The sequence below is a fragment of the Martes martes genome, assembly GCF_963455335.1.
Source record: "Martes martes genome assembly, chromosome: 13".
In the NCBI taxonomy this organism is placed as follows: Eukaryota; Metazoa; Chordata; class Mammalia; order Carnivora; family Mustelidae; genus Martes; species Martes martes.
The window spans coordinates 37,593,120-37,620,976 of NC_137901.1; the positions used below are offsets into that span (position 1 = coordinate 37,593,120).

A 27,857-nucleotide genomic window follows, 5' to 3' on the forward strand; every position below is an offset into this window, starting at 1 on the left:
TGCAATGGGAAAATACACTTTTATTTAGCTAAGCAACTTATACTTACATCTTTATTACAGATCTAGAACATACAGTATTTTACAAATCCCCCATACACTAATAGTGGTCTATAGTACTCAACTCATAACCTTGGTTTTCATTTACCATAAGAAATATTTAGAAAAATGGACATTTGTGCTAGAAGTCACTTTACAGATCTGGATAGTGAGGCCTGAGGGTGTGCGTGTGTGTGAGGTGACTGTCCAAGATTAAGCAGCTGGTTAGTAACAGACAGTGGCCTTGAACCTTGGGCATCTGATACACCTCTTTAGTTTTAGTGGATTAAAAACCCAGAAAGGGGAAAACATGGAATCTTCTGTCTTTCCCAAGTAAGTAATTTTCTGGAATGTTGTGTCGCCATAATTTCTAGTCAAGGAAATTACAGCTGAGATCAGAGTCCTCAGACAAGCATTTCCTTTAATGATTTAAGCCTCAGCAATCCTAAGTAGATATCCTACAAGAGTCGACTACCACACAGGCAACCTGACATTATTTAATGATGCATATGATTTATTACATTATGTAGTAATAACATAACAATAAATCATAAAATTGCCCATTAATGTTTTTTAACAAAGCTGAACGATTTTCTCATCTTTTGCCTTCTGGGAAAACTCACAGAGTAAAAGTGGAAGAGAGAGGTTTGAGAGGGTACCTCCCAGAAGATACCCCAGTGGTGACCCAGGCACCCACTCACCATCTACCACCAGCTCATCCTTCCCAACAATCTCTCTCATCCGTCCCTTGTCCCTTCTTCCCCTTACCAACTGCACAGGCTGGATGTTACTATCCCAGGGGCTGGCGAGCTTGAAGCTGCAGGGAGTTGAAGCTCGGGAAATCCCATGCTAACATGAAGGAAAAGAGTGGGAAGGGATCACAGATGTTGAGTGGGAGAAGGCGTCTGATGGCAATGGGGGTGGAAAAGGAAGGAACAGGAGCCTAGTTCTGCACCCCGGATGGGAGAAAGATGCCCTCTGTCTCCAGCCCCACGCCTCCGCATTCCCTCCCCGCTGACTTCTTCAACCCCAGTTCTCCACAAGGATTATGGTAATTATTTTAGTTCTCATGGCTTCTGGCATCCTGTGATTCTAGGTTCCTAGAGAAAATTCTATATAATAACACCCCCTTGCTCTAATCCAAGTTTTCAGATATATTCATTATTGGAGGAGATTTATCTCACAGGAGATAAAGACATTTTCACAACATAATGAACCCTTGTTCTGTGTCACATTAGAACCCAGCCATCTTTCTCCGTACTTAGATACATACATACATACATACATACATACATACATCTCTAGATACATACATGGATTTGGCATTTTTTGAGTTAAATGTATATTACAACAGTAGTACTTTCAACATTTTTTGCTTTCTTAAAGTACATGTTAGCTTTTTTTTTTTTTTTAAACTGGGGATTCAGGTAAATTAGAGCTATGCATCTGGGAATAAGTTATGTATTAAAAATATTCTCTCTCCTTCATGAAGGTAACTCTGTGAGCCCCAACATCAGGAAATAAAGTGGAACTCTTAAACAATCTTATATGCTTTTATATAAGACTATAGAATGTATGTCACACACAGAGAGAAACTGACATCTAGCTGTATCTACAATCGAGAGTCACTCAAGATAGCCTTTGGTACTGGCCTGGGGACCTCTTAGGATCATGCTGTTGGTTTCTGCTCTTCTACTTGGCTACTTGGATAAAGACGTTTTGCACTTTTGTTTTCTGTCTAGGTCCCTGGGTTGTCTCAGACTGTAAGAGACTAGGAGGGAGACAATGCTCAGATGGAGATGCTGTATTGAAGTAGCCCATGGATGGCCCAGGCTGCATGCCTTACCCAAGATCTACAACTCAAGTAAAGGTTGTAACTTGAGTGATACCTTGACTGTAAGCTAGCTTTCTTGCTTGCTGTTCTTTCTCCACCTAGGAGTGGCTCTGTTTCAGCTTGTCTGGCACAGACAGTGATCAAAAGCAGAGGTTGAATCTGGAGGCAGTTCTCACCCTATCCCTCTTGGCTTCTATTCCATGACGACTCTAGATCACGCAGAAACCGAATATCTATAATCCCTTCTTTCTTCCTACTCTGAGCCGCAGGGTGATGGTCTCCCAAAGTGCCACTGAATTAAAGGCATCCATCCAACTCTCTCCTCTTGCTGCAGCCCACTTGCAAAGCAAAAGTCGCAAGTGAACATTGGGTGGGAATAAAAACAATACCTTCCTCTCTTTGAAATCTTATTTAAATTCTGTATCAGCTACTAAATTCTCGTTTGAATAACTTGTGACGAGAAATTAAAACTTAGTGTCATGAGATAAAATACAGACTCTTTTTTCTAGCTCCCTGAAAAGCATTCAGTCCCTGTCTGATTGAAGGTAGGAGTCAATATCTTACCACAAGAGAAAGGAGTATTTTGTTAATTTGGGGTGCCATATTTTAGACATATGGGTTGGACAGAAGGGGCAGGAGGCAGATTTTTGCTTAATAAAACAAACCCCTCAACACAGAACACACAAAAATAGAATGGGCCACCTAAAAAGGATAGTAATTATTAAACTAATGGTATCAGCTTAACTGAAGGCTCAGTAATCACCTGTGATGGTGGGATTCTGTCAAGCATGTGCATTCCTTACACAAGGATGGTAGAAGTGGTCCCTCCCAACTGAGATTACGTGGGAGCCAACCAGATATTAGACTGGAGTGGAGTTAATAATCACATTTTTGTCCATATTTATGTCTGTGCTGAACTTCCCACCTAAAATAGTACTCCCTCTTCACGATCTACTGCTCACTCTGATATATTCTCCCACATAGCACATCTACTATTATTATTTATTCATTGTTCGTCACTTCATGTTAGAATAGAAGCTCCACAAAGGCAGGAATCTTGTTCACTACTATATCCCTGATGCTTTGAACACTGCCTGACACAGAGCAGGCCTGCAGTACTATTTATGGCATGAATAATACATAAAGATTTGCATTTCTCTCTTTCTCTCTCTCTTTTTTTACATTTCTCTTTTCTCATAAATATTTGGCCCAGTTTCCTCTTTCTTACCCCTATCAGTTTGCACCATGCTGAAAACAGTTTCATCAGAGTTGGAAGAATTCAAAGGCCTTTACTCACATTGAGAAAAATAAAGAAAACAAGTAGGCATTTTGTTTATTTTCACTGTTATGTAGGAAAAAGATAGTCAATGGATTAAAAGGAGGATTGGAGATGGTGCTCTCCAGTGTTTATGCCCTCGTCTTCTTTTTCAGCTATGCTTGGGAGACTATTGCGCCACAATTCTAATCTACTAGATTTCAGAAATTGGAAGGGAGCTCGCTTTCAGATCCTGTCCAGATCCTAGGGGGCCGGTTCCATGTTATGAAAAGCAGCTATGGGTGATGATGACCATAGACTTGCAAGGGGTGTTCCAGAGAAATGCAAAGATGGAGAGCCACACTGCATTCAGAAACATATGAAACTCTGTCTTTTCTGGTGTTTACCATTGTCCGTTGGCATAAATTGTAGGGGCTATTAAAGGATTTTGGCTAAGAATGATGAAAGTCGCTTGAGAAACAGTATCTACTTGTCTAAATAATTTCTCAACGACTGACATAGGTTCTGTTTTGTTTATGAGTGACTTTTTGTTGTCATATTCACAAATGGCATGCTAGGGCCTCATGCCAGAGCTGAGGCTGAGCTCAGGGTCCTGGCCACCCCTCTTCAGCAGACACAGCATCAGCCAGATCCTCAATGACAAAGAAGGTGGAAGGGGAGGAGAAACAATTCTGAAAGGTCCCTGCAGCATATTCTGTTGCTGTAGAAAGGGGACAGAACTATGATCAGAAGTTGGGGTTTTATTTTTGTCTCTCTACTAAGTATTGGACAAGTCATTTACTGTTAACTGGGTTTCAGTTTTCTCAGAGTAAACTGAGAGTGTTGGTCTAGACTGATGGTTCTCAACCCTGAGGTGACTTTGAACCACCTCAGGGACATTTGGTGATATCAGAGGTATTTTTAATTGTGGAGGGAAGAGAGATGCAACCAGCTTCTATCAGGGATGCTACTGAATATCCTACTATGTACAGCACAGCCCCCAACAGAAAATAATTATCCAGCCCAAAATGACAGTCATGCCACTCAGAACCATCTAAGCCTAGTGTAGACACTTCAAGTCCCTCCCTATTACCAATATTGTTCTATAATTTTACCACGGGTCCCATCTAGACCTCTGAAGTTGCACAAGATAAGCTTAATTCCCCTTCTGAAGCTTCCTCCAACTCTACATACCACATTGAGCTCCTTCCTCTATCTCCCAGCTCTGTTCTTAGATGCCCTCCACCCCCAGACCTTGATGGTTCCACAACAGCCTCTGAGGTCCTTCCTTATAGCACATGTGACCATGTCAAACTGCCAGCGATTTTCTTATGTCTCCGTAAGAACATGTGCAACCGGAGGGCAAGGACTGTCTCGTTTATTTCCTCAACATCTTGAGCTCGTCATCTTTCATGAGGGATAATCATCCTCACTACATGTCTGAGTAAATCACTGATCGGCGGAACAACCAGCAAACACGAAGCTCATCATTTTCTCACCTGGTACCTACACAGGCTTGTGATATAAACCTATTCAGATCATCTCACCAGATTATTATTTATTGGCTTAAGAATGTCAAAGTGCCTTAGGAAGCTACAGTAAGATGGCTGTGGGGTAGACACAGACACAAATGGGACTAAATTGGATGAAACTGAGAATCACTCCAGACAAAATGATAGTAGGGCAGAGTCAGGGAGAAGACTGCTGGAAAGGAGGCCTTTTGGATGGCTTTAAAGCCGGGGATAGACTAGTGCTCAGGGACACTTGGGCACCCTCTCTATTCTAAGGATTTGTTCTTGTTGACACAGAGTTCAGCCTGAGAACCAGGCAGGTCTTGGCTGTTTGGACATATTTCCTATTAAGGGCATCATAACAGACTGTTGCTTCGAGCTCTTAAGATGAGAAGGCTGTGGCTCTGGGACAGTTGAGCTGTTCAGATCCAGTGTGGCCCCATCACAGAAGGGCAAGATCACACAGCCTGGTGGGCTCCTCCCTCCTGGGATTCTAGGTCCCAAGGGAAGCCCTAGCGAGCCTGGCTGCATCTGTCTCTATGAAGTTCTTACATCTGTCCAAATAAGGACATTAATCTAATTTCAGAGGGAGTTGTGCACCTGTCATTTCTGTCTGTCAAATTATAGTCTAATGGTTGCAGAAACATGGGATATACCTCACAATTTACAAAACATAGGGGGGCACCTGGGTGGCTCAGGGTTAAGTCTCTGCCTTCAGCTCAGGTCATGATCCCAGGGTCCTGGGATCGAACTCCGCATCGGGCTCTCTGCTCGGCGGGGAGCCTGCTTCCCCCTTCTCTCTACCCGCCTCTCTGCCTACTTGTGATCTCTCTGTCAAATCAATAAATAACATCTAAAAAAAATAAATAAAATAAATAAAATAAAAAACATAGATGGCTATACAGGAAAAGTAGAGTCCCTGCCAGGCTGCCCCTCTCCGTCGCCTCCTTTCCTACTCCCTATAACACATGAGAAGACCACGAGAGAATATTTGAGCCAGTGTGAGACAGCAGCGGGCTGTTCAGTTTCCCTCCTGATATTTCACCAACAGACAAGGCTTCTTCATCATTCTTCCTCACTTAGGCTAGAGTAAGATAAAGCAGAAAGAACAACAACATTTGGACAAAACAGCTGTCAGAGGGAATGGACGTACACGTTCAGCAACGAATGGGGAATTTTTTACACCATAAAGCCAGAGGCCTGCTGACATTCAGGAGCTCTGAAGGAAAGACTATGGTGACTTGCCTGTCAACATCAGTTCAACTGGGTACTCAGTCAACTGTTTTAAAAGTGCCAAGAAGGAAGAAGGGGGTTTATACAGAAAGTCTCAGATCTGTTTTGTGTGCAGCATTTTTTTTCATAGGCACTGCCTTTGTGTTTCTTTCCGGTGTATCCTACTGTAAGGATAAGGCAGTGCGTACCTGGATGATATTTGCATTTTAAAAAGACATTCCTCACCCTGTGTGTTTAATGACGCGCACTGCACCTGGCCAGTGCTCCTCAAAGAGGGCTTCAGCCACTAAGAATTCACGTAAGGGCCATCGCTTTTTTTCCTCTCTGAAAATAACCAGTGTACAAAATAATTAGTTATATGCTAGTATTTATGAATAAACCAGTTTAATAAAAATGGATCAAGAGATCCACTTTGGAAACTTACAAAGTTATTTGGTAATCAAAGTAATAACTTTCTTTTTAAGAAATGTGGAAAATACAATACATTATAAAGAAAGTTAATTAAAAAAATTTAAAAAATAAAGTTAAATGTCACCCACATTATGCTGCCCAGAGGTAACCCCTGTGAAGATTTTATACATTTACTTCCTTTTTTTTTTTAAGATTTTATTTATTTATTTGACAGAGAGAGATCACAAGTAGTCCGAGAGGCAGACAGAGAGAGAGAGGGGGAAGTAGGCTCCCCACTGAGCAGAGAGCCTGATGTGGGGCTCGATCCCAGGACTCTGAGATCATGACCTGAGCAGAAGGCAGAGGCTTTAACCCACTGAGCCACCCAGGCACCCCTATACATTTACTTCCAATTAATATACACATATATGTATTTGCACACACATATACACACATAATTTTTAGTGAAATTGAGGGATTGTAAACTATATATAATTTTGTTGGAAGTTTTTTGTTTGTTTTACTTTTTGTATTCTATTATTAGTGATCCATACACATTCATCATAAGTACTCCCCCCCTTATTTTAAAAGATTTATTTATTTAGGGGTGTCTGGGTGGCTCACTTGTCTGCCTTTGGCTCAGGTCATGATCCCAGGGTCCTGGGATCCAGCTGCACATTGAGTTCCTTGCTCAGCAGGGAGTCTGCTTCCCCCCCCCCTCCCTTTGTCCTACTCCCTGCTCATGACCACTCTCGCTCAAAAGATTAATTTATTTATTTGAGAGAGAGCGAGAGAGAGCACATGCACCCGGTGGGGGAGGGGCAAAGGCAAAGGGAGAGAGAAAATCTCAGGCATACTCCCCTCTGAGCGCAGAGCCCAATTCATGGCTGGATCTCATGACCCGGAGATGATGACTTGAGCCAAAATCAAGAGTTGGATGCTTAACTGACTGAACCAAGCAGGCATCCCAATACCTCCCCTTTATTTGGCTATGAGATTATTTAATCAAACTTCTTTTTTTTAATTTTTAATTTTTTATTAACATATAATGTATTATTAGCCCCAGGGGTACAGGTCTGTGAATCGCCAGGTTTACTATTTAATCAAACTTTTTAATGAAAGGGTACGACATATATGAAGTTATGGGACATCTGTAGTCATGAAATGACTCTTCATTTTCTTTCAGTAGTTTAACACACTCACGTTCATGCAAACCACATTTCTGCTCCCTTTCAGGGTAAGGCAGTGATCATCTTTAGTAGTGCTTATTTTGTTATAGAAACCTCTGTTGCACAAAATCCATGTATCCCAAAATATAAGATAAAGAGGAGTCATTTTCCCAGATTACACGTTTAAAAAGAGATTATCTCCTATAGTATCTTTTAAAAAAATACAGTTGCAAACCAATGAGTGTCTCCTTTACTCACATAATCACTAAACTTAAGTATCTCCTGTTTTCTTAGATGAAAATCTCATCTCATGAATTAAGAACATACAACTAAAACAAATCGCAGGCAATATGCACTCCATAGTGATGACCTCATTAAACCTTTAAACTCTCCATGTTGAAACTAATTCCAAGTAGGGCAAAAAGATTAACATATTTTTGTTGCCCAGGAAAAAAAAAATATTTACCCAAGATCATTCTTTTGTCTCTTGCATACAGTATACCTGCCAATTTGGTCAAAAAGAGAATTAAGTTGAACTTGGAAGGTTAAATCGTAATGTGCTAAACATGAATTCAATCAATTTTTAAGAAGACAACTTTCAATTAGCCACACGCAGGTATATCATAGATTCTACTGAAATCTCCCTGGGAAGACGTGACCAGCATTATCACACTCAGATTTTGTGAGCATTCATTTGTTAAAGTGCTGCCCAGTTTTAAGAGACTAATGATACAATGGGACTTGATGTGAGTGTGTCTGTTTTATTTTACCATGATGTAAAGATCAAAACAAATAGAAAAGAAGAAAGGAGGAAGGAAGTCATGAAACTGGATATAGGGGGAAAAAAACACAAAATTCAAAAAAGATTTTCTAGGACCTTCGCCAGCTATCTTAGTGACATTAAAAATGCGGGGGGTGGAGGGGGTGGGGACGGGTGGCTGGATAGGGGAGTAAATGTTTGTCTGCAGAGTACCAAACCTCCCACAAATACCCTGAGTTAATTTTTTGTACTAAGCACACGGAATTCCACATTTTTGAAAAACATTATTCTTCTCTAATAGGCATAAAACCTAGCCATAAAGCTCAAGCTCATAAAACAACATGTATGCAAATGCAGCTGTTATTGGGATGCAATTTCAGTGACAAATTCTCTGGCATGAAAACCAGATTCTTACTTATTTATTTCCTTGCAATATTTCTTGTACATCTTGTTTCCCCAGAAACAAATATTTATGTGAATAATCTGGATGGGTCTTTTCTTAGACAAAGAAATCTTTTTTTTTTTTTTCCCTTTTTTTCTGGAAATCATAAAGGGAAAGAAGGATCTGATTCTGGGAATGAATGTTCAGGCTTTGCCCTTCAGTAATGTACTTCTACCTTGACTGATGGCCTTGAATATGCCATATGCTTAGTAGCCACCTGAGGGCTACTGAGAATCTGACTCACCATTTTCATCTGACTCAGAGGGGAAGAGTATCTTTTTTAAAAATGAAGGTAAAAGATATAGCATTTAATTTGATATGAGTAAGGTGCCATGCCACTTTGAAGTTAAAAAAAAAAGATGCTATACCCTACTCATAGAGTTCACAACCATTTTGTAGTGAAAACCCCCCAAAAGCTTCTGTTTCTGTGTGTTCCATCTATCAATATCTCCTATTAGAAACTGACTTAAAATATTTATTTATTGACTTAAAGTATTTATTTATAGATTTATTTATGTAACAATGACAAACCCATTTGATATAACACAAATGATATCTATTTTTAATAAAAATAGCAATATTTTCCCAAAACAAAAAAATATAGTGAGACGTATGGCATGGTTTTACATTTTGGGAAGTCTCTTTAAAAATGTTTGGCTTGGGGCACCTGGGTGGCTCAGTGGGGTAAAGCCTCTGCCTTCAGCTCAGGTCATGATTCCAGAGTCTCTGCTCAGCAAGAATCCTGCTTCCTCCTCTCTCTCTCTCTCTCTCTCTGCCTGCCTCTCTGCCTACTTGTGATCTCTGTCCGTCAAATAAATAAATAAAATCTTTTAAAAAAAATGCTTGGCTTAACAGAAAGAAGGTAGCTGGATTTTCATATCTGCTTTTGCATTTATGGCAATAAGCTGTTTTGGTTGAAGAACATGAAGAAACTCCACATTTACACAGATGTGCAATTTGCAAAGGTGGTACGTGAGAGTCTTTCAGGTGACTATGGGTAGTTTTCTTGCTATGACCCTGAAACTCAGCAAGCGGTTGTTTCTTAAAGGTGAGTTGCAGTGTAGAATCTGAGCCACATCAGTGAACTTTGCATAGTCCATGGCGTTAAAATTCATTATCTGTCTTGTACTCTGTGTAGATTTTTTTACTACTGTATGATTTCATCATAACGTTGGCTCTTTGGAAAGTTTTGGCTCATGGAGGTATGCAGATCTTCCAAATGCTGATGCCTTTCATTGTCAATGACAAAAAGCCCTATTTGTTAATCTCACCATTAATCTAATCAGAAAAGGCTTTTAGGTATTGGGAAGCTGTCAAGTTCACGGTGGCAGATGCGAGCTTTCCAAGATTCTAATTTTTACTTCAGAGTTTGAATTTTATCATTGTCAGAAAATACTGTTCATTTTCTCTGAAGTGACAGGCTGACTTCATTCATTTTCAAGGAAATCGTTGCCAAATACCAGGTCTGAAGAACCATAGTGTGTCTGCCAGCCGTTCTTTCTTAAGTAAATGTATTGTTCTAGAAAATAAGTGGCTAGTTCAATTTGCACACCGAACAATTCTACTTGTAGGCCACCCCTGTCCCTTAACACATTTTAAGAACTTTATGCTCACTGCCCATTTCCTCACACAGATTATTAAAAGGATGTGTACTTGAGTTTCAAGATTTAATTAGATTTTTGTTGTTGTTGTTGTTGCTGACCCTTTCTTGCTTTATTTTTTACTGTAAATGCACAGCAGTGAAGAATATAATTTCTACCAGGACATGTTGGTGCCATTGCCTTGACTGTAATAAGGTGACAGTCGGTTATACCCACCATTACTTCTGCATCATCACTGCAAATGTCCACATGGTAAAAATAGCCAATAACATGTTAGAGTTATTGTTAAAGTAGAATGACCTCAAGGATCCCCTAAGACTGTCTTGGGGACTTCACTTTGAGAACCACTGCCCTAGTAGGGAGGGAATATTGTAAGGTAGTTGAGTGAAGGCTCTGAGATTGAACAGAATCTCTGTGATATTGGGCAAATTACATAGCCATTCTAAGCCCCATGTGCCACACTTCAAAAATAGGAATAACAGATCTTACTTCACAGGGTTGTTCCAAAGATGAAAAAAGATCACTTAGTATAGCCCCTGACATATAGTAAATGCGACAGATGTCAACAATGATTGCTAATATTTATATTACCACTTTTTTTTAAAAGATTTTATTTATTTGACAGGGATCACAAGTAGGCAGAGTGGCAGGCAGAGAGAGGAGAAGGGAAGCAGGCTCCCTGCTGAGCAGAGAACCGGATGTGGGGCTCCATCCCAGTACCCTGGGATCACGACCTAAGCTGAAGGCAGAGGCTTTCACCCACTGAGCCACCCAGGCGCCCGTTATTACCACCTTTTTAAAAAATATTTTATTCACTTATTTGAGAGAGAACATAAGTGGAGGGAAGGGCAGAGGGAGAGGCACAAGCAGACTCTCTGCTGAGAAGGGAGCCAAACACCGCGCCCTATACCAGGACCCTGAGATCACAACCTGAGCCAAAGTCAGATGCTTAACCAAATGAGCCACCCAAATGCCCCTATTACCACTTGTTTTTAAGATCAAGAAGCAATGAAGTGAGTAAATCAGAATATCTGCTGCACTTGTTGGAATTTGCTTGTGCTACACCAATTCAACTTTATTTCTGCATTTCCTCTGTGTGTACGGAATGGATGCAGATGTGCCCCTGCCCCCACTATGTTGAGTACAAAGATTTGCCCTACAAATGCTGATCTTACAAATCCTTGTGTAGTCAGTCATGAGAGGTACCATGAGAGATGGTATCTTGACGGGGACCCATGATCTCCCAATCCCTTATCATGTGTGGGAAGCAGGTATTACCAACAGTTTATTTACACTATGGTCAGAAAGCTAGATCACGAGGACTCAAAGGGACCCCTTTTGCCTAAGACCTAGAACAAACACTTGAGAAACGTGTTTCCAACAATGTTTAACCTTGCCCGGATCTCAGTCCTCTAGATTTTACCACTTTGTGGAAAAAATTGAATTCAAGGAAATGGACGCTAAGGAGAAAAGGGAAAAAGAGGGTATTTGCTTCAACAAAGGGCAAGGGGAGTGTGTGTGTGTGTGTGTGTGTGTGCACGCGCGCACGCATACGTGTACACACACGTGCATATGGATCTTGTACTCTGACAAAGAGACTGAGTGATGGAGAATGCTAAGCTCATAGGCCCATATAACTGATGGAAATGGGTAAATACGTGGGTAGAAGCCCAGGAGAACCCAGACACAACGTGCCTGCATATTTTACCTCTATGAATATTTTTTTACTACATCAAAGAAATATGCTCTCTCTTACTTTCCTTGAAATTAGAAGAGATTCTGTGGGTCTATATTTTATTTTTACCGCTTTTGGTAGTGACCTGAGTGGAAAAAAAAAACACAAAAAACCCAGACAACAAAGCTTTTTACAACAAGAAAACAACGATGCAAACTTATTTATATCTGATATTTGATTTCAGTGTTGGGAAAAATAAAAGGATGGTAGTGATGGAATTGAAATGAAGAGCTTGTGCCCTGTGTAAGGACAGCCCCTCCCTTTGGCTGTGCTCTATCACCACTCACTGGGGGTTCGAGGGTGGGACCAGAGGATAGAGAGGAGCCTTGATCTCCCCCTAGTGGTGAGAAAGTGCCAAAACAACAAACTGAACACAGTTCAGCTCGTGTGTATGTGAAACTCACTAAAATAAGCAAAGCCAACTCTGGCTATTCCCTGTGATATGTGAATCATATGGTAATTTTAATGTTTAGTGCATATTAGACTGTACAGACATGTATAGATGAGTCTAGTGTGAAGGATCATCTCACCCACTAGTCAGAGCTGTATCGAGTAGTTACTGGTTAATTTGATCCCTGTTTTAAGTATTTAATAGTAGCTTAGTCTTTATTAATTGATGGAGGACATCTTATATCCCTTTTCTTAGAAGTTTAATTTGAGGAGAACATTTTTAGGATGGGGAATGGGATAAATCTGGCAATTTTGAGACAAAATTAAATAGAATGTTAAATAGGTCAGTAATACAGAGCTAATAAAGGTTCTTGAGAAAGTCAAAAAACATATCCCATGAGAGCCTTGTCTCATTTAGATATCCACGCTGTCTTAGAACATGGTCCCCAAGAATTATATGCCTGAAGCTCAAATGTCAACTTTCAAGGATGGTTCCCTCTGAAGACTCATTTCCTTGCTGCTTTGCCCTCCTCGACATCCTCAGATAATCTAGTGAACTGAAATACAATTGCTTTAGAAGCTCAATACTTCATTATGCTTTTGTTTTAAAAACAGTTTTCGAGTTGAGAGTATGTCAGCAAAACTAACCCAAAGAATGTGGATGTTGTTCCAAGGTCAGCTTTTCAGAAGCTGTGGGCAGGCATTATTGGCATTCTGTCCAACCATCGCCATGGGCAGCAGCGCCTTTCAGAGGCAATGAGTCAGCAGCTCTGACAACACTAAATACGGGAACCCATTAATGTGCACGATAATAGGCACACATGCTTCCTCAGACAGCCCTAGAGAGAGGAGATAGTTTATTTTTCATACTTTTGTAGAAGGAAATTGGGATAGGCCATTCAGACTCAGCTGTTAGTGTGTGTATGTGTGTGTGTTAGAATCTGGATGAAAATATTTACACACATGGATTTCTTCTGTAAAGAGAAACATATTCAGATAGAGAGTTGCGACATCAGGAGTGAGGCATTTCAAATGGGATACCGCGGGCTAAGAGGGAGCCGTGTTCTAGATCAGGGCCATCAGATCTAACAGCTACCGGCCAAATGGGGCTCTTTCAGCAGAAATATGCCTCATCCAAATTGAGGTTCTGCGGTGGAATGTAAAACATACCACGGATTTCAAATACACAGTATAAAAAGGGGATGAATTGTATCTTATTGACAACTTTTTATATTGATCACATATTGAAATGATAGTATTTTTGATACACTGGGTTAAGTAGGATAGATTTAAAGTAATTTCACCTGTTTTTATCTGTTCATGTGGCTACTAGAGAATTTTAAATTATGTATGTGGCTGGCAAGTGCTTTTTCAGAAGAAATTTGATATCCTCTCCTTCCGGTATCTCTCTCTCTCTCTCCCTCACACAGAAACACACACACACACACACACACACACACACACAGGGAAAGAAAGGGAGGGGGGCTCAGGAGTGAGCCCTTTGAAAAACACAGTCTTCATAATTGCATTGATGGTGCTGATAATGGAGATCCCAGTGTTCTAGAATGAGTACAAGAACGCAGGCCATTGCACTGGAAGAATTGCCAATAGACCTGCACTTTGGGTCCGGAGGTGAAAGGGCATTAGTTACAGTTCATTTAATTCTGGCCTCCTTGCTAAGAATGCAAGGGCACGGCTGAAGATCTGAGAAATGTCTTTCCTTTACACTGTTTAGAGAAGAACAAAATGAGCTCTGTAGAAATGAATTGGTGTTGCCTCCTGAATTTTCAATCTGTTTTAGACTTGGATGCTGTCAAGAACGATTTGAATGTGATGGTCAAAACTGTACTGTACCACATTGAGCTGAGACTTTTATTTAATAAGAATTTTGGTAAAAGCAAAATCTAGACCTTAATTTGGTGATTTAAACCAGCCAGTGAAAAATTATGCTGTCTAGATTTTGTCTGGATGTGTTTCTTGTGTTTTGAGTATGGTTTGTCACAGCTCCTGGATTATCCCCTGAATTGTGACAGTATTGAGACATTCCTAGCAGCCTTTCCCCTGTACCTGCTGCTCTGTCCTTCCTAGCTTCAGAACTTGAATCCATTCCATCACCCAGCTTCATTCATCATCTTCTTAGCCTCAACTCGTCTGAGGACTTTTGAGTCCTGGAGTCAAACAGATGTTAATTTGGGACTCCAAACTCACTGTCTTATCATTAAATTTCCCCCCCTCCATTTCAACTATTAACTTTAATTTTTATGAACACATGTAGAAAACAAACAGCAGAGCAGAGATGTCATAAACGGTGGCCAGGCCACTCTGAATGATTGCCCATGAATGGTGTATCTGGCAAGAAGAAGGTATTTCTGGCTCCTTCCTAGTTGGAAGAAAAGGCGAGGTTCCTTAAATATTTCTTATTAGAGTTCTACAATGTCTTCCCTCCTTCCCAAATAAATGACATGGTCTTGTCCTTCAAATTCAGAAACCCAGTTCTCTGGAGGGACTTCAGTCGGAAAGTGGCTCAGCATGCTCCCCTGGAATCTCTTTCTAGTATTCTTCCTTTCTAAATGGATACATGTGAAATTGAGTGTATTCATTTCAAGTTACAGAAGTATTTTAAAGAAAAATAAACAGGTTTGTATTTTAATCATTTTTCATATAGATGATTTCTCATGTAAGAAACGGTGAGTGTTACATTGAGTGTTACAATGTGAATATTTTCATAAGGGATGAAAACTAGAAAAACACTTTGACCATTCTTTAAGGTAATTGTTTTTTAAATCTTTTCAGTTTGGACAATGACAGGAAATTGATTTATACCACATTTTGCTTCTTGACAAGTTTATTTATTTTTTAATCTAAATTCTTGACAAGCATTTCTGAGCAATAAAAAATGTGCCTATAGTTGGGAAATATACAAAACCAAGAAAAGCGTAGGTAAGCTAGGACAGGCTTACAGCATTTGCAGAATAGCACCCTTATATTATCTGATTCCAATGTCTGGGATTAAAAATATGTTGAGTAAGAGTATGCAAATACAAAAGATGATATAAAATAGACTGACTTAATGTCACTCAATTTTTAGATGACTGCACTACAGTATTGAACAAAACATTTCAACATCTGGAAGTCAGAGTTTTCTCTTCTCTTTACGTTAGATTTTATACTAAGAAATACAGAAGTGAGGAATCCTATATATTCAAAGATTTTATTGGTTGTTAATGAAAGTCCTTCAGAGAAAACCAGGGAAAGAAAAGCCGCAAACACCATGGAAGGCTCTGATGTCTATAAAATGTGATTTGGGGGAACCGGACAGGCTTGGGGGACTTCAACTTGAGAGTAAAAAACACCTTCAGATTGCTCCCTGACCTGGATGTTTAGGAAGAAAGGGATTAGTGGGGGTTGGCAGCTCATCTCAAGTCCTTTTAGCAATCCATCCCATTAATAGAAAAAAAAAAAAAAAGACATGATTGTCAGATGTCTAAAGTAAGAAGAGCTCCCAGACATGATTTCCAGCAGGACAATGTGCAGAAGATAAAAACCCAAGCTCTACAGTCTTTACTGGTTTAAGGTAAATTGCATTCATGAATGAATGGCTTACTTCACCTTTTCTAGGACTGACAGTCTGTTCTTACTGCTGGTGTTTTGCAACACTAAAATTGAAAATAGAATCATGCCTGAGGTGTGTCTAATGAAAGAAAGAAGAGGAACTTGTAACTAAAACTTCATAAAGGGAACTTATAAACTGTGTTAAAGTTCAATAATGAGATAAGCTGTCCTATAATGGGATTTCCCAAACCACAGAGTTACTGCCAAGAACTTAAACCCATTCCTAAAACTCAATTCTTTTATCTACAGTAAGAGAAATAGTTGGCAATTAAATATTACTCGGTGTGTGTGTGTAAACCTCTCTCATTTGCTCATTTAAAGGTAGAATGCAAAAGCTGATAGGTTTGAGAGGGAGTTAAAATGATGACTTAATTTCTCTGTGTGTACGAATACTGACTCATTCCTCAAAGAGTCTGTCCACCCCATGGCAAAACTGTGCAACTCCCATTCACACTTCAACAAAATGAGTTTTATTATACTCACATGCATCAAATTCTTTGATTAGAAAAATACTCAGCAATCTAACTACTAAGAAAATTTATCTATTATTGGGGCACCTGGGTAGCTCATTGGGTTAAAGCCTCTGATTTTGGCTCGGGTCACGATCCCAGGGTCCTGGGATCAAGCCCCACGTAGGGCTCTCTGCTCTGCAGAGAGCATGCTTCCTCCTCTCTCTCCCTGCCTGCCTCTCTTGCTTACTAGTAATCTCTGTCTGTCAAATAAATAAATAAAATCTTTAAAAAAATTTTTTTAAGAAAATTTATCTATTATTATTTTCTTTCTTTCTTTCTTTTTTTTTTTTTTAGCACTTACATAGTTTAGTTTTTTATTAACATATAATGTATTATTTGCCCCAGGGGTACAGGTCTGTGAATCGCCAGGCTTACACACTTCACAGCACTCACCATAGCACATACCCTCCCCGATGTCCATAACCCAACCACCCTTTTGGTACTGATAGAACATAATTTCACTGGGTAGTGATCCTTTGAATATTTTTAGAAATTAATACCTATAAAATTTCTGTGTTAAAAAGTGAATTGACAGATGAATGGGTCAAGTGTACAACAGTCTGCTAACATACCTAAAAGCCCATCCTTCTCATTTAGCAATAGTTAATAAAGATGAATGTAATAGTCAAAAACGTTATACTCAAAAACATAGCTATGCCTTTAATCATGTTTGCCTTTACTAGATAAAGTTAAGCCAGTAGGATTCTGAGCATCTTCAGGTGGGGAAATGGCGGTGTGGGGAGGGGACAGGAGGTGCTGGTGGGCAGGAATGATCTGCATTATGATAGGGGGTCATTCATCTTCCCCTTACTTCAAAGTACCACCAATTGTGCAAGAGAGAAGGAGGCAATGATTTCCAATACCTGGCTCAGAAAAGACGGTGTGGGTGTGTGTAGTGTGGGAAGGCCACCCCTAGGCCCAGAACCTTGCTTGCATGCCTACCGAGACTGGGCTTTTCTCTTCTGCCTGGCTGAATAATAGAATATCTTAGGTTGCCAGCATGCTACAGGGTTCTGGAGAAAAAAAAGGACAGCTATTAGGCAAAGAATTTCTTAATATTGTTATTGCTAGATATTGGCTATTCTTTTTTTTTTTTTTTTAAGATTATTTATTTATTTATTTGACAGAGATCACAAGTAGGCAGAGAGGCAGGCAGAGAGAGAGGAGGAAGCAGGCTCCCTGCTGAGCAGAAAGCCCGATGCGGGGCTCGATCCCAGGACCCTGGGATCATGACCTGAGCGGAAGGCAGAGGCTTTTACCCACTGAACCACCCAGGCACCCTGATATTGGCTATTCTTTCGGAGTTTTATAGCTAACTTTTAAAATACGTACAGGGAAAATTATCCTACTTGGAAGATAAGCTCTAAAATCTCCTGAAGTTTTGATTCAGAGTATGAGGTTTGTTTTTGGAATGTGTCTGAGAGATCAGCTTTCCCAGCTAAGCTTTGTTCTAGCCAGGATGGAAGTTAATGCATGTACTCTGTCTGAGACGCAGGAGTGCAGCTGAGTGCCCGAGAGCATGGAATTCCAGCTGCTACTTATTTTCTCTAAAGGTAGCTCCTCATCTTGAATGTAAGGGTAATAACAGTGCTGACCTAGAATAATCTGGAAGATTGATTTAGATAATGACTATATGGCACCTGGCAATAGCTGTCACTCAATGGCCGGTAACTGCTCTAGGATGATGACACAGGGTAAGGGATGGGAAGTAACTGAATAGAAGTGGGGCATGGGACATTCCCAAAGTGTCATTTCTTAAGTGAAAATCCCCTCCCTGTCCCTCAGCAACAGCTCTCTTATATCAGCTATTTGAGACTGTCACCAGTCCAGCTGAAAGACGGCTGCTCAATCCCAGAGAAGAAAATTGAGTACGGTGACCGGGTGAATGACTGAGGCCACCCAGGTCTATCACTATGTCCACTGTTCTTTGGTAAGCTACCAATCTCCCCATTTCTTCTTGAGAGACTCCTTTTTTTTTTTGAAGATTTTATTTATTTATTTGACAGACAGAGGGAGCACAAGCAGGGGGAACAGGAGAGGGAGAAGCAGGCTCATGCTGAGTAGGGAGCCTGATGCGGGACTCAGTCCCAGAACCCTGGGATCATGACCTGAGCCAAAGGCAGACACTTGACTGACTTAGCTGCCTAGGCACCCCAGGGAAAACTCTTAATGTTGGCTTTAGCAGGTTATCTGAAATGGCTTTCTGACAGCTAACAAGGAAAGTCCTCAAAGCATTTCATGCAGTTTCAAATAAAGCTCAAACAGCATTAGCAAGCATGAGTGGGTGCCAGCAAGCCAGAGTGGGCAGTGTATCTGAAGACACGTATCGTGGGTCTCAAGTTCAAGACCATCCGCTATTTCAGCACAGATACTTCAGAGGTATTTAAAAATCCCCTAGGATGAAGTGGCTTTTTTCCTTGTCCTTTTATTCAAATAGACCATGAAATACACTGGAGAGAATTAAGCCTCGACTCCAGCATTCACTGTGCAGACAATCAGGATTCAACTCTAGTATCCACTGTGAGTCAACAGAACCTAGCTGAAGTACTATCCGTGTGCCTAGGAAATGCAGACGTGACCACTAAAAATGTTGGCTATAAATTCATGCTGAGAGCTGTAAAATGGAAAAACTAAAGGTGAGGACGAATTTTATTTTTAGCAATCAACAGGTGGAAGTCTACTCATTATTCTTCTTTTCTGACTTGTCATGATAATAAGGATACTCTAAAATCATGAGCAAATGCACAGTGCAGAGATGACAGCGGAGAAGGTGATATAGTTTCAAGTACTTTAGACGTGTAATCCTTAATAACATCTTATTCACTCATGGGGTTTTTATGTAAATCTTGGAATCCCATAAAAAGCAGTGATTTGGGGGAGAAATCCTACTAGATTCAGGTTTAATCACTTCGAAACAGGTAATTTAATTGCTGTGCTTGGCAAGGTGGGTCATTAGGAAGTACCAAAATATGGTTATTTTATTTATTTTCATAAAATTCATTCACTTATATATTTATTATGAACATCGCAGCTCCTGGACTCGGGCCAGGTTGGGAGCTGTGGAAAATACAATGATCCATTGGACCTGGACTCTGTCCCCTATCACACTGAGATCTTCGAGAGGCTTCAGACTCGTGATATAACGAGCTGGAATGCAGTATCAAAAGTGGCAAGAGCCAGAGGAGAGATTTATTTAAAATATTAGGATTTCGGGCGCCTGGATGGCTCAGTGGGTTAAGCCTCTGTCTTCGGCTCAGGTCATGGTCTCAGGGTCCTGGGATCGAGTCCCACATCGAGCTCTCTTACTCGGTGGGGAGCCTGCCTCCCCATCTTTCTCTCTGCCTGCCTCTCTGCCTACTTGTGATCTCTGTCTGTCAAATAAATAAAATCTTTTAAAATAAATAAATAAATAAATAAAATATTAGGATTTCAAGGGATGAAGATAAATGGATGAGATTATTCCACTTGGGGCACCTGGGTCCTTCTCAGAAATGTCATTTAAAAGTAGCACAGCCACTGAGAGTCAGTTATCATATGGTTTTACTTATTTGTGGAACATAAGGAATAACACGGAGGACATGGGGAGCTGGAGAGGAGAAGGGAGTTGGGGGAAATTGGAGGGGGAGATGAACCATGAGAGACTGTGGACTCAGAAACAATCTGAAGGTTTTGGAGGGGAAAAGGGTGGGAGGTTGGGTGAGCCTGGTGGTGGGTATTAAGGAAGGCACATATTACATGGAGCACTGGGTGTGGTGCATAAACAATGAATTCTGGAACACTAAAAAGAAAAAAAAAAAAAGTAGCACAGCTCCCTCTACAGGTTGGTGCCTAAAAACATATTTGTAGCCTGATGAATGAAAGGTGTTGGAGGGCTGAAGGCTCCCAAGGCCTGGCACACACCGATAACTCAACAAATCGTTCCCCCGTTGAACGGCAGACTTTAAGGAAGGGCATTCCAGTGGAGGAAATGAGCAAACTCACGGGCAAGCGGGCTCATGTGGGGGAATAAGAGGAAGGGGCTCGAAAAGGTGGAGGAGGTTAGGCAGGCTGGGTCGTATTAGATGGATACAGAGGAGCCAGTGCTGGTTTCACAGCTACTGTGGCAAAGAGTCCACACTCCTTGACATGAATCCCAAGGCTCTCTGAGATCTGGCGCCTGCCAACACCTCCAGCCTTCTCTGTCTGTTCCTCCCCTCCCCATGCATGCTGGGTTTCTTTCAGTTCGTCAGTAAACAGCACTTTCTCTTCCCCCCAAGTGTCAGGCATACTAGTCCTTCTGGCAGTCGTCCCATGCTTGTCCTTCCCTTGCCTCCTCTGTCTGGCTGACTCCGACTTACCTCCAGGTCTCAGCTTTCACATCACTTCTTCCAGGAAGCCTACCCATTTCCTGGACTAGGTTAGCTCCCCCTTCTATGTTCTCCCACGGAGCCTGCCCTTCTCACTGCACCTTATCGCAGATCCCTGGGGTTCTCTGTAACTAGCAATTTCCCTGTGTGTGGTAGGCTCTGAAGGCAGAGACCTTGCCTTTCTCATGGCCATATCCCCAGTATCTAGCTCAATTCCTAGAATACTTAGGAAACGATTTGTTGAATGAATGAAACAAACAAATACCAGAGATGGTATTAAGACTATCAATCATACCCCCTACTAAAGTATAAGAGGAACTCAGGATCAAAAAAAAAAGGGGGGGGGGCCTGGGTGGCTCGGTGGGTTGGGCCTCTACCTTTGGCTCAGGTCATGATCCCAGGGTCCTGGGATCGAGCCCCGCGTCGGGCTCTCTGCTCAGCAGGGAGCCTGCTTCCTCCCTCTCTCTCTGCCTGCCTCTCTGCCTACTTGTGATCTCTGTCTATCAAATAAATAAATAAAATCTTTAAAAAAAAAAAAAAAGGAAGGAAAGTGGCTGGCCATGATGTATGGTGTATGGTCATTAAAATGTTATAAAAATGAAATACTAACAATTGTTAACATTTACTGAGTGCCTGTCATGCCGAGTACTGTGCTAATTGCTTTCCAGGCATTATGTCATTTCATTCTCACATAATATTATGAGGGAGGTATTGTTTATAAGAACATGAAATCATAAATACAATTATATATAAAAATAAAATCTTTTTTTTAAAGATTTTATTTATTCATTTGAGAGAGAGAGAATGAGAGAGAGAGAGAGCATGAGAGGAGAGAGGTCAGCGGGAGAAGCAGACTCCCTGCCAAGCAGAGAGCCCGATGCGGGACTCGATCCCAGGACTCCAGGATCATGATCTGAGCTGAAGGTAGTTGCTTAACCAACTGAGCCACCCAGGCGCCCCTATAAAAATAAAATCTTATCTCCTTACAGAAACACTGTGTGTCTATCTTAAATACACACAGCCTATTTGGCTACCACAACCCACAAGATATATATGAAATATCAGAAGGAAATAGGGAAGTAGTTGTATAAAGACAGACTAAAAAAATACAGGATATTAAAAAAAAAAGATATGAAGGGCGCCTGGGTGGCTCAGTGGGTTAAAGCCTCTGCCTTTGGCTCAGGTCATGATCTCAGGGTCCTGGGATCAAGCCCCGCATCGGGCTCTCTGCTCAGCAGGGGGCCTGCTTCCTCCTCTCTCTCTGCCTGCCTCTCTGCCTACTTGTGATCTCTGTCAAATAAGTAAATAAAATCTTTAAAAAAAGAAAAAAAGAAGAAGATATGACGTCTCCAAAGCTTTGAATGGTCTGGAAAAGATGACAATGGATTTATCCGCAGGAAATTCACTAGAACTTCCAAGAGGTAAGTTCAAGATCCATAAAAGGATGTGCTACTAATATTACTAAGACTAGGTTGAAAATAGAAAATAATATTTAAACTTTCAAATGACTCATGAGTCATAGAGCTGTAATGAATTAGTAATGGGCATTAGGACTTAGAGGCACATTCTTAATTTGACGGTCAGGAGAATAACTATATTCTCCCATAACACATTTCCTGGTGCCACTATAATAGGGAAAAACACATTTTTAACAAGACCAAGAGTCTAATTCAATGCACTAATGTTATCTTCTTTACTGACATTAGAACAGATATTCATAAATACTCAATTATAGCAGCTTTTTCATACATGCCTCATATACTGTGTCTAAGGTCAATAAACCTTCATTGAGTACTAAGAGTGACCAGGGCTGCCGCAAACTAAGAAGCTGAATTTTCATTCTATTTTGAGATAGAGACATTGGCTTCAAATCCAAAAGATGATTAAGAGCCTCTAAAAAGGAAGGGGTCTAATTACCACTAGCACTATAAAAAGACTGTGTCCCCAGGGGAGAATAGGAGTAAAGCAGGTATGTACAGGTGGGGAAAACAACACACACACACACACACACACACACACACACACACACCCCACACCCTTTTTAACTGTCTTCAGTTGATCAAACTAACTAGAACTTTGCCCTTGAAGTAGAATGGAGAGTTCACCTGACTCACAGTTTTTCTGCTTTATAGTCCATTTGTAGTGTTTTGGCAATAAATCCAGATGCTTGGAAGGTTAACTTTTTGTCCTTAAACACTTTGCTTTTAGAAAATGAGGGTTTTCATTTTCTGTGCCAGATGCCAGAAAGCCGTGGAACCAGCAATCTGCTCAGCTGATCTGTGCAAGAGGGAATTTAAAAAAAAAAAAAAAAAAAAAAAAGACTCCTTTGACTCTCAAGTTCTCCTGTGTAATTGACTTTATCTAAAACTTTGAGTCCTGAGCTCTTTTTACTTATTTATTTTTTTATTTTTTTGCATGGGGAGAAGTATCAGTCTTGAGATAAGTGAGGTATTCAGATACCTGCCCAGAATAACAAGTAACACCATGGAATTTGAAAGCACACTCTATGCCATTTTTATATTCCTATCTTACTTCCACATACAAACTAAAGTCAGAACAACAAAGTGATTTTACAAGATCCCCTCAATTTCCTATGGCTGTTCTGGATCACGAATAAGCATCATCTCGTAGTGAGGTGATGACATGACCGGAAAGAACAGGGCGAAACAAAGAAATGACTTTAAAGATTTTTGGAAAAAGGTTTTTAAACAGAATGGAGCCCATGTCAAAGAGAAAGTGAGTAATAGCGCCCTAGACATGAAATGGAAAAACAAGGTTATAAACATCAATGTGCTTGGCAGAAACAACCCCACATTTCTTTGTAAAAATCATTTCCCCCACCTCCATTTTTCTCTCCGGATATCAATAGGCCACTAAAGAATTTTATCCACTCAAAATAGCATATTTTGGATGAAAATTATTCAGATAAACTGTTTAAAATGGAAACCACACTCAACACATGTTAATGTCATTGCCAGAAGAGCCCCAGACATGAGGCTCTATCTTCAAAATGAGGGAGGGAACCGCCTGGATGTATTTCACTGATTGTGGGTATAATGTCCCTGCAGGAAATCTGCCGGGGCCTCACAGAATTCTTACTTGTCTATAGCAGCCATTACAGACCCCTCAGTTCCCAAGATCATAATATCCCTTTACCCATATCACCTTAAAAGCTGATTGATAAACACGAGGATAGCCCTCCAAACACCTCTGGGAAATCACTTGATGTCCATTTTCAAGATGAGAAATGCAGACAGAGATAAATTTGCAACCCAAGCACGAATGGGGAGAGGGAGGTGAGCAGAATGGAATTCAAGAGCATCAAATTTCCAGGCCTCTGTACACAGTGTTCTTATCTCTAAAGAAATTCTAATACAGGCCAGAACCATTAAAACTAACTCTGAAATAGTAGAACACTGGCTTCAAGGATAAAGTTTTAATACTATTACAATATTTGGATTATGTCCTTTTTTTTTTTTAAAGATTTTATTTATTTATTTGACAGACAGAGACCTCAAGTAGGCAGAGAGAGAGGGGGAAGCAGGCTCCCTGCTGAGCAGAGAGCCTGATGCGGGGCTCGATCCCAGGACCCTGAGATCAGGACCTGAGCCAAAGGCAGAGGCTTAACCCACTGAGCCACCCAGGCGCCCCTGGATTATATCCTAAAACATGAAGTTGAAAAGCCAGAAGAAACAGTACCACATTAAGAACATAGCAAAAACCGTCCAAAATTTACCATTTTTACGGGTAAAATATTTAGACACGGAAGATAAAGAAACATTTCCCCATAAACACACTGACATATAAAATACAACCCTCTACTGTAATTATGCAGTTTATCTAATTAATTTCTTGAAGACAAAGAGAAACAGGAATACAACATCATCCGGAGTGAATTTTGAAGCACTCCAAAAATCTAGCCTAAATTTAAGTGCTTGTTGGTTGACTGATCTTTAAGTACATCTTCAGAGCTGGGACAAAGCTTCTGTAGAAATCCGAGGGAAGCAACACTAAATGTCTTGTGTTTAGTGGCCACATAGTCATTGTCGTGACATTCCAAAGAAAAGAATAACACAGTACAGACCCAGAGGATTCTATTACTGAATCTGTCCATCTGCTCCAATTTCCCTGTACCTACAACATGCATTTCAAGCCTCTCCATCTCCTGTGCCTCCACCTGGTTCTAAGCCACTGTTCTGGTTAAGTCATCTTATTTGGATGATTCCCTATAACCTCCTAACTGGTCTCTCTGCTTCTACTCTTACCCCTTCACAGAAAGCTGGAATGATCTTTTAAAATGAAAATAGGATCACATAGTCCCTTATCCTTCTCTATACTTTTCACTGGCTTTTCATTGTGCCTGCAGGAAAAACCAAAAGGCTGAACATACTATAGAGTCCTTTCCTGGGACAGTCCTTGCCTATTTTTCTAGCCTGACTTCCACCATGACCACCCAGGCCCTCTGGGTTCCTGTCATAGTCTTCTTGCACTTCTTAAATGTATCCATCTCTTCCCAGCTCCGATCTTTTGAACCTAGTGTTTTCTCTGCCTACAAGGTTCTATCCCCCAACTCTGCTAATTTACTCCTCCTTCAGGTTTCAACAACAATGCTACTTCCTCAGAAAGACACCTTTCCTGATCGCCCAAGTGAATTTCAATTTCTCTGTTGCTTTTTTTCATAGCACCTATTCTTTTTCCATCATATATTTTCGTTCATTCATTCATTCATTCATTCATGCCTTTAGGCACACACTCATTCAACAATGACCACTGAGCACCAACTATGCACCAAGCACTGTTTTAGTTGCTAGAGAGCCATGGTCCATACTCTCATGGAACTTACATTAATGTGTTAACTGTACATTTACTGGTGTGTTTATCTGATGTTTGTCTTTTCTTTTAGATTGTGAGTTCTGTGAGACCAAATAATATAAAAAGTAAAGAGGCTAGAACCTGTTAAATTTTCTATAATTTCTTAGTGACAAAGCTAGCCCCAGAAGCCAGTCCCTAGGAGTTAGTGCTTTTCCTCATTTTTAGGAACATATGAAATAGTAGGTGTGGCAAAGACCATAGTGTTCTCCATTTACCCTGGGAACACAGCTATACTACATTTCCCAGATTTCCTTGCAGTTTAGTCATGGGATTAAGTTCTAGCCAATGATATGTGAGCCACTTTCAGGCCTGCTTCTACAAAGCCTTCTTGAGTGCTCACCTATACTCTCTCTACTCTTGGCTAAAAACAGAAGACTCTGTCATCTAAGAGGATGAACAGACCTGGTTCTCTGAATCACAACATGGAGGGAAGTCACCTACTGACCAAGAAAGACTACCTGAGATTGGTACATGAAAGAGAAATTTTAGGATTTATTTGTAATAATAATAATTTGTAATAATAGCAAATATTATTACCTATTATTTGTTACACATTTGGCTTTTCTACAAACATTAGTATTTAGGGAAATTAACAAAAGTGGCTACTGTACCTTATCCCATTTTGCCTCCTGGCATATTTCCTAAAGAAGGTCAGTTGGACAGTTCCCCTTGTATTCACATTCAAGTCAGATGAAGATCAAAGGTCGATTTTAATTCCTTTCACAATTCTGTGAGCCTCTTGAGCATAAAATTATCAATGTCAAGGTAATGTCAAGCATAAAGAACAATAATCTGAATATGTGGTTTATGCTTTAAAAAATTTAGCATGAAATTTGGCACTTCTGATGTAATATTTCTTGTAAAATAAAAGTAATCCCAAATTGCTATTTTATCCCAAGATATGACATTGACTTATGGTGAATCAAGTAGTTAAAAATTAAAACTGGTGATTATTACTCTAGTAAATTAATTTGCTTAATAGCTCAAGATGACTTTTGGGTATTATGTAAATATAATCAACCTTGGACATAAAATAGACTTTTATTTCACAATAAAGCACAAAATATGGTATATATATATTTTTGTTATTCATACTAGTGGTATCCTTTTAATTTTATGTTGAGCCTAAAATGATTAACTCTAAAACATAAGTTTATTAGTAATCCTAAGCATAAATACATCTTGAGTTTAATATAGACAAATAAGATAGGAATTCAAGGAATGTGCCTGGTCCATCACTGTGATTTTTCATCTCATGAAGAACGTTTTATTGTTATTTTGGGTCATTCTAAAGCGACTAAAACAACAACCTTTTAAAATATTGTATTAAAGGGTGAGGGTTTTTGAAAAATCAGGAAGTACAATCAAACATTCCTCAAAATACTTAACAACAACTACAAAAGCCAACTAAGCAAACACATATCCAGCCAATGCATTTAAAATGATCATACCCTATCCAGCTAAAAACACAAGTAGGAAGGGGTGGGATTTCTGGGAGGTATGTTTCCACCTGTTTTTGATCTCTGGATTAAATTAAGGGAATGGATGGAAATGTTTACACAAGATTACACAAGATTACACAAAATAGTTACAAGACTACAAAGTGAGCTAACGAATAGAAAATGATGTTAGACAGCCTCTAAAGTCAATACAACTAAGGAAGCCTCCAAATTATTTGTTTCTTCCCCTGCTCCAGCCTTCCAGAAAAGATGCTGTGGGAGACTAAAGGGACTCTGCATTTGCTCCAGTAACATTTATTGTATATGCTTCCTCAAAGTCCTAGTCTAGGAACTCCTCTCCATTGCTAGTGTTGATACAATTCTCCATGCACCTAAGTCTAGCACAGACACACACCCGGCATACTTCTGATCTCTTATTGAGGTCTGTTCTTTACCTTCTATGTATAGAGATATCTGTTTGCAGACTATTCTATGAACGGGAATATCTGGAATGGAGAAGGCTGGCTGTATCACTGACGTTAATACCCCTTTAAGAAAGCCCAAAGTCATCTTCTTCTTCTTGCAGTCAATGTAATTCCCAATTACCTGCCCACACCACAGGGTAGAATTAATAACTCTCAACCTTTGCCAGCTTCACGAGCAGGCTCAAAAACTACATGCAAATTTTATTAACAGCAAAGAGCAATGTCTTAGTGGGTA

The 27,857-nt window shown here is 40.2% G+C and overlaps 1 protein-coding gene across 7 annotated transcripts in view; it reads right to left on the bottom strand.

Annotated features, from left to right (window-relative positions):
- The window catches only part of DTNA (dystrobrevin alpha), a 374,000-nt gene that overhangs the window by 191,790 nt on the left and 154,353 nt on the right, over positions 1-27,857 (bottom strand). Inside the window, exon 1 of one of the 7 annotated variants that reach the window (XM_080821020.1) lies at positions 22,941-23,103. The exons of the other annotated variants lie outside the window; for them this stretch is intronic. The gene's annotated coding sequence lies outside the window, so the exon portion shown is untranslated. Of the gene's footprint in view, positions 1-22,940; positions 23,104-27,857 lie in introns of those variants that run through there. 7 annotated transcript variants of the gene reach the window in all.